Source organism: Chrysochloris asiatica, unplaced genomic scaffold (genome assembly GCF_000296735.1).
Source record: "Chrysochloris asiatica unplaced genomic scaffold, ChrAsi1.0 scaffold00303, whole genome shotgun sequence".
Lineage (NCBI taxonomy): Eukaryota > Metazoa > Chordata > Mammalia > Afrosoricida > Chrysochloridae > Chrysochloris > Chrysochloris asiatica.
This window is the reverse complement of record NW_006408821.1, coordinates 1,999,493-2,007,843: the sequence shown is the minus strand read 5'-3', so window position 1 is coordinate 2,007,843 and position 8,351 is coordinate 1,999,493. Positions and strand designations below refer to the sequence as shown.

General features: G+C 36.2%; 1 pseudogene; it reads right to left on the bottom strand.

The window, feature by feature from the left end:
* Positions 1-4,648: 4,648 nt before the first annotated feature.
* On the bottom strand, positions 4,649-5,233 carry LOC102826337 (annotated as a pseudogene).
* Between the last annotated feature and the right edge of the window lie 3,118 nt (positions 5,234-8,351).

Here is an 8,351-nt window from a genome sequence, read left to right as displayed (position 1 = left end):
TTTATTTTGGCCACTTAGTTGACAAGTAGCTAAAATACTATTTTACCATGTTTGTTCTTGTTGTCAGGTGCCATCAAGTCGGAACCGACTCATAGAGACCCCATGCACAACAGAACAAAATAATGCCCGATCCTGGGCCAATCTCACTACCGCTGCCACACTTGAGTCCTACAATGCCACCTAGCCAATCCATCTTGTTGCGGGTCTTTCTCTTTTTCTCTGACCCCCTATCTTATCAAGCATGATATCCTTCTCCAGCGACTGTTCCCTCCTGACAATATGTCCAATGTATAAAAGACGAAGTTTAGCCATCCTGGCCTCAAAGGAGCACTCTGGCTGCACTTCTTCCAAAACAGATCTATTGGTTCTTTTGGCAGCCCATGGCACTTTTAGTATTCTCCTCTAACACCATCATTTTTTCTAAAGGTCATACAGAAACGGCTACAATCATACATTAACAGAGAACTTCCAGAGGTTCAAGCTGGATTCAGAAGAGGCCGTGGAACGAGAGATATCATTGCTGATGTCCGTTGGATCTTGACTGAAAGCAGAGAATATCAGAAAGATGTTTACCTATGCTTTATTGACTGTGCAAAGGCTTTCGATTGTGTGGATCATGACAAGCTATGGACAACATTGAGAAGTATGAGAATTCCAGAACACTTAATTGTACTTATGAGGAATCTGTACCTAGACCAAAAGCAGTTGTTTGAACAGAGCATGGGCACACTGAATGTTTTAAAATTGGGAAAGGTGTGTGACAAGATTGTGTTCTTTCACCATACTTATTCAACCTGTAAGCTGAACAAATCATCGGAGAAGCTGGGTTATGTGAAGAAAAATGTAGCATCAGGATTGTAGGAAGACTCATTAACAACCTGCGATATGCAGATGATACAACCTTGCTTGAAAAGTGAAGAGGACTTAAAACATTTACTGATGAAGATCAAAGAACACAGCCTTCGGTATGGATTACATCTCAATGTCAAGAAAACAAAAATCCTCACCACTGGACTAATAAACAACATTCTTATCGATGGAGAAAAGATTGAAGTTGTCAAGGACTTCATTCTTCTTGGATCAACTATCAACACTCGCAGAAGCAGCAGTCAAGAGATCAGATGACGTATTGCATTAGGCAAATCTGCTGCACAGGAACTTTTTAAAGTGTTAAAGAGCAAAGATGTCAGCTTGAGGACTAAGGTGCACCTGACTCAAGCCATGGTAGTTTCAATAACCTCATATGGATGTGAAAGCTGGACAGTGAATGAGGAAGATGGTAGAAGAATTGATGGCTTTGAATTGTGGTGTTACTACAATCCATTACCATGTTTAATTTGTTTTAAATATAAGAAACTTAAGGCTGGACAGCTATATACTAAGCTTCAGGCTTGTACCTCAGTTTCTTTATTTGTCAAATAGGAATATAATAAGACTTCAGTTATGAGTTGAATTGTGTCCTCCAAATTTATGTGTTGAATTTCTGGTCCATATACTTGTGGTTGTCATCATGTTTGTAAATAGGGGTTTTCTTTCATTATTATATTAATGAAGTCATACCACTGTAAGGCTTGTCCTAAGCCTAATTAATCACTACTGAGTTTTTTAAAAAGACACAGATATGCACATACACACACAAGAGAAGATAGACACCATATAAGAAGACCAAGAACCAAAGAATGGCCAGAGATGCTGACAAAAAAAGTACTCAAAATGACCAAAACCCTGATTCAGACTTTTTGCCTCCAAAACTATGAGAAAATAAATTTCTGTTTCTTAAAGCCACCTACTTGTGAGATTTATGTTGTACAACACTAGGTAACTAAGTCACCTTTATAGAATATTCTGATGATTTCATAGAATGTAAGAAAGGTGTTAGTAAATCACTAGCATATATTGGAAGTATTCCATTAATGATAATCTTCAGAATTATTAACCAATGGCAGCCTCTCTTTAAGAGGCCTGTGAAAGGAGGTACATGAGTGACTCAGTCCAGAATCTAAAAATTGCTTGTACTTATAGAACTTCATAATTGCTTAACAGCAGACTCTCTCAAACGTGTAGAATATAATGCATTCAGTGTGAAAGTTATCCCCTGGAGTGTGTAATACTGCAGTTTATTTATAGTGATACAGAAGCATGGATCACATTAATTGGCCAAAATGTTAGCAATTTGGGAGTAGTAGTCCTGAAAAAGGCAACTAGGGAAGAGGTAGCTGACTGGAGTTGTTGTTGTTGTTGTTGCTATGTGCTGTGGAGTCGGTTCTGACTCATAGCGACCTTGTACAGGATTTCCGAGGCTGTAAATCTTTACAGGAGCAGAAAGCCTCATCTGACTGGAATAACACCTCAAAACCCTCTGCTACTTAGTAGTATACTGTAGTTAACAGCAAGGAGTACTGCATGAGGCAAAATTTTGCATAAGTACTGGACCATGCTCTAGTAATATAATGCCTTCCCATATAGCACATTTCTGTGTCTCTTAAAAATTTTTTTAGAGATGAAAGCTTATAAGCAACATCAAACTTTTGAGTTATTGAGCTGGTAGTTAATTAAGTAGAAAATTTACTTTAGACATTTCCTACTAAATCATTTTGTGAATCTTTCAATCATATATGAATATTTCAAAAATGGAAATATTGACATATAATTGACATATAGAGAAACTGAGGCATGTAAATTTTAATTAGATTGCACATTGCTTTATAAATAAGTGAAAAACAAAATAAAATTCAAGTGATATTTTTATCATATTTTTCGTACATTCAGAGAAACAAATGGGATCATTTACATTTCTAAAGAACAATAAATCAACATAAATTTATTTTTCAAACCCTGGATAATCTAAATTCAGCCTTCTAAAATTAAAAGAAAAAAAGCACCTTTGATTAATATATCAATATTTTGATCAAATATTAAATAAATTTCAGTGAATAAGTATATTCATTTATTTAAGACATTAAATAAATGTTCAGTGAAATAAACTATAATATCCAGTCTAAGAGAAGTTTGTTTATACTGATGGAATCAGAAAAAACATCAAAGTCAGTTTGTCTAAGTAACAAAATCATAAAAATCAAATTGCCACACATAAATGCTTAGAATACCATTGTCTTTTATCATGGTCATAAACAAACATTGATGAGAACTAGAAAATGCACTTAAAATTTTATTCAGCATACTAATTTTTCTACTACTTTAAAAAAAAGCTTATTTTTAATGTCAAAACATAATGAATAAATCATACTCCTGAGAAAAATAATAGTCATGATCTACAATTTCTTAATTCCCTGAGAGGTTCAAAATTCTTGCTATTCATTCATACTTTCCATTTAAGACATTTAGTGTGCTCAGCTTTGAGAGTTGTTAATCCATATAGCAGAAATATTTCAGGTATATGGGTTAATATGGTATATGAATTATATTGAGTTCTCCCCAAAACCTGTTTTATTAGGATTAATAAATAAGTGGTTTATTAAGTTGATAATCTCAAGAGAGAGGGAAAATAAGGCAGAGAAGAGAATGAAGCCAAGGAAACTAATCTATGGTGCATACTGAGTAAGTTACCACTGTGGATAAATTAAACACAATATGATCCTAGCCAAAGGATCCTTTTTAGAGATATATGCTCTGGAATTTTCCAATGGGAAGAGAAAGAGTTGAATACTGATGTACCAGTTTCAGTTTGTCATTGCTTGAGAACTGTTGATGAGAGGGTCATTGTGGTTAGCTTCCTGGAACTTTTAGCCTATATTATGTTGATATCCACAACTAGAAAAAAAAAGAGAGACAAACATAAATCTATTTGCATTAGCAAAGTATTGAGTGCCAAGAATATATTATAGGAGAGAAATTGATAGAATAGCTTACTAGTTCTCAGCCCCAGATGGACTAAGACTAGCTTCATAAGTACTGTATGGTCATTAGTCTTTGGCACTTTGATTCTTAGCATATTCTGGAGTATCGGCTCTCTAATGTTGAGCTAAGTAAAAGCCTCAGAATTCTCAGTGACTGTGCTAACCTTTTATATCATGGCCAATTGTGAGACCTACAGCACTAATGTATTACCAATAAGAGTTCAAATAACAAAAGTTGGAAACAATTCATCTCCTTAATGCATTAAATAAATGTCAGGTTATCCTGACAGAGTAGCCTTCTGTCTGGATTGGGAGATTTTCTTAAGCAGAAGTGCAAGACATAATAAAATGAGAGCTTTCACTCTCATTCCTTTTTATCTATACCACAAACTATCATGTATATCCCATACAAATAAATTTTATTTTGGATTTTATGGAATAAAAGTGTTGGAAGTCACTGATATAGGCAGCAATCGATTTCATATATGTATTTCCCCCGAATACTGTGCGTGCATGGGAGATTGTTGTTGTTAAGTGCCGTCGAGTCCATTCTGACCCATAGCGGCCCTGTATAGGGTTTCCAAGGAGAAGCTGGCGAGCTTGAACCACTGACGTTGCAGTTCAAACAAACGACTTTGCAGTCTGATGCATTAGCCCACAGCGTCACACCAGGATGCTGTACCCAATTTTTTTTTTTTTTTTTTTTAACAGACAAACAAAAGCTTGTATTATTGAATGACTAATCTATACAATTGCCCAGGCCACTATATACAGATAAGAGTAAGGCAGCTTTATTTCTTGGTCTCTTCCTCCTTGGACAGTTTTGATGATCTCGTCTTTCTTCCCCTGGAGCCGTTCCTCATGGAGCTTGCATGCTTCCTTGGTCTTAGACCTGTGGGCCGCAGCCTGGTCAGCCAGGAACTTTTTGCTGGCTTTCTCTGCGTTCAGCTTGTGGATGTGTTCCATGAGAATCAACTTGTTCTTCAACACATTTCCTTTTATTTTCAGGTACAGGCTGTGATACCTATAGCGCTCAATCTTAGATTCACGGTATCTTCTGAGCAGTCGGCGCAGAATTCTCATCCTCCTCATCCAAGTCACCTTCTTGGGCATTCAAGAATTGGCAGTACTCTTCCACTTACCAATGCCCATATGCCTGCCCTTCCGGTGACCTAAGGCATTTTTCTGTCCCAAGAATGGACAGTAACAGACTTGCGGATGAAAAGGTCATCTTTGATCAGTTTCAGGATTTGCTGACGGGAGTTGGCATTGATTATTTAATTGGTCTCACCCGGGTCCAACCAGACCTTCTTCTTGCCACAGTGGAAAACACTGTAGGCAAGCGTCTTCTGAAGCCTGAACATACTCATGGCTGTGGCTGCATCATGGAAAGGCTGTACTCAAATTCTTAAAGAATTATTTATCTGTGGAACAGTTTAACTTTAAAGATAAATTTGTTCAGACATCTGATCATGAACTCTCCACTCATGGTGAGCAGATTTCAACAGTACTTTAGGACTTAGACTAGGAAGAATGAGAGGTAGAATGATTCTGAATGGTTAGAACTGAAAAAACTACAAATAGAAAGGGAATAGTTTCTGATGCAGTGCTGGAAGAAGAGCCCTTCAAGTTGGAAGGCACTCAAAATGTACTGCAGAAAAACTGTCTCCCCAAAGTTGTTGTCATTAGGTGCTATCAGTTCCCACTCATGGTGACCTTTTGCACAACAGAACAAAACACTGCACAGTCCTTCACCATCCTCAATGAACTTAATCCCATCATTATTGACACTGTGTTAATTCATTTTATCTGGGGCAACTCCCTCTTTTCTACTGACCTTACATTTTACCAAGCATGAAGTTCTCCTACAAGGACTTTTCCCTCATGATAACATGTCCAAAATATGGGAGATGAGTCTCACCTTCCTGGTTTCTAAGGAGCATTCTGACTGTATTTCTTCCAAAACAGTTTTGTTGTCCTTCTTGCAGTACATGGTACTTTCAATTATTTTCCACACTATAATTCAAATTCATTGATTCTTCTATCTTTCTTATTAACTGTTCTACTTTCATGTGCAGGTCGTTGAAAATACCATGACTTGAGTCAGGTGTACATGGTCCTCAAGCTAATATCCTTGCTTTTGAATACATTAAAGAGATCTTTTGCAATGGGTTTGTCTTCTGTAATGCATTATTGATTTCTTGATGACTGCTTCTATGAGCATCGATTGTGGATCCAAGAAAATTGAAGTTCTTACCACTTCAATTTTTTTCTCCATTTATCAAAGTTTTCTTTATTAGGCTCATTGTGAAGATTTAAAACATTTATTTACTGAAGGTGATAGTCTTTGTCTACATTAGTAAGTAGTTTAAGTCCTGTTGACTTTCAGCAAGCAAAGCTGTATTATCTGCAGATCGCAGGTTGCTAATGAATTTTCCTTCAATCCTGATGCTTCAGTTCTTCTTTTTATAATCTGGCTTCTAGGATTATTTTATCAGTATACAGATTGAATAAGTATGGTGAATGATACCACACTGGTGCACACCTTTCCTGATTTTAAATCATTAAGTATCCCTTTGTTCTAGTGTAATGACTGCCTCTTGGTCTAAGTAGAGGTTCCTCATAAGCACAATTAGGTGCTCTGCAATACCAATTATCAAATATATTATTCAGTGTTTGTTATGCTCCACAGAGTTCAATGCCTTGGAATAGTCAATAAAGCACAAATAAACTTCTTTCTGGCATTCTCTGCTTTCAGCCCACATCCATCTTCCATCAAAATGATATCTTTCATTCCATGTACTATTCTGATTCCAACTTGAATTTCTGGCAGTTATCTGTTTATGTACTGCTGTTTTTTTGTTTTGTTTTGTTTTTAATTTATCCTTGGCAAACTTTACTTACATGTGACATTAATGATATTGTTTGATGATTTCCACATTAACTGTGCCAACTTTCTTTGGAATGGGCACAATTATGGATCTCTCTCAATCAGTTGGTCAGATAATTGACTTCCAGATTTGGGGGCATACATGAGTGAGTTGCTCCAGTGATGCCTGAGTTTTTTGTCAATGCCTTCAGTGATGTTTGGACTTCTTCCTTCAATATGATTGGTATGTGCTTATATGGTAACCCTTGAAATGACTGAACCTTGACCAATTCTTTTTAGTACAGTAATTCTGTACTTCTTGCATCTTCTTTTGACGTTTTCAGCATCATTCAATATTTTGTCCATAAAATCCTTCAAAATTGCAACCACAAATTGAGTATTTTCTTTAGTTATTTCAGTTTGAGAAATTCTGAGTGTGTTCTTCCTTTTGGTTTTCTAGTTGCAGGTCTTTACCCATTCATTATATTTGTTTTCTGGAGCTACCATTTGCAGTTTTCTGTTCAGTTCTTTCACTTCATTCCCTTTAGTTACTTTAGAGTCTCTACATTTAATAGCAAGTTCCAGAGTCTCTTCTGACATTTCACATTGATCTTTTCTTTTCTTTTCTTTTTTTTTTTTTTAATGACCTTTTCCTTTTTTCACATAAAAGGTCCTTGATGTCATCCCACAACTTTCTGGTCTCCAGTTATTAGTGTGTAATGCATCAAATCTGTTCTTGAGATGGTCTCTTATTTCAAGTGAGATATAATCAAAGTTATTTTTTGGCTCTCAGGAAGTTATATTAATTTTCTTTAGCCTCAGCCTAAACTTGCATATGAGCAATTGATGGTAAGGTTCACATTCTGATCTTGAACATATTTTAGTTGCTGGTATTGAAATTCTCCATGATCGCTTTTCACAGATGCATTCAATTTAGTTCCTATATAGTCAATCTAGTGAGGTCCAGGTTAATAGTCACCTTTCATTTTGTTTTCTAAAGGTATTTGCATTGAATAAGACATGAGTCTTGCAAAATTTTATCACATGATCTCCAGAACCATTTCTATCAGCAAGACAGTTTTTCCAAACTCCTGGTCCTTCCTCCTTGTTTCCATCCTTTGCATTGTAATCACAAGTAATTATCAATACATCTTGGTTGTATGTTTGATCAGTTTCAGACTGAAGAACTTGGTTGTTGTTAATTGTCATAGAATCAATTTGATTCATAAAAACCTTGTACAAGGTTTCCAAAAGGTAGTTTGTGGGTTTGAAATATCGACGTTATAGTTCAAAGAAACTTGCAGTCCAGTGCATTATCCAGCAATACCACACCAGGGCTCCAAAGAATTTGGTAGAATTCTTCAATTTCATCATTAGTGGCTTTAGTAGATGACACATAAAATTGAATAATAATGGTTTATCTGGTGGTTTTTGTGGGCATATGGATATTATCCTATAATAAGCAGCCTTGTATATAATGATAGGCCTTGAAGTGTTCTTTTAAAACATGAATGCAGAGAAGAAGTTCCACAGTGGAGGTGCAGAAAAACCAGACAAGGCGCTTTCCCAGTGCAGTTCCAGAATTTGGTATCTAGTATAAGGTTCTGGGTGCCAGTTTCCCATGC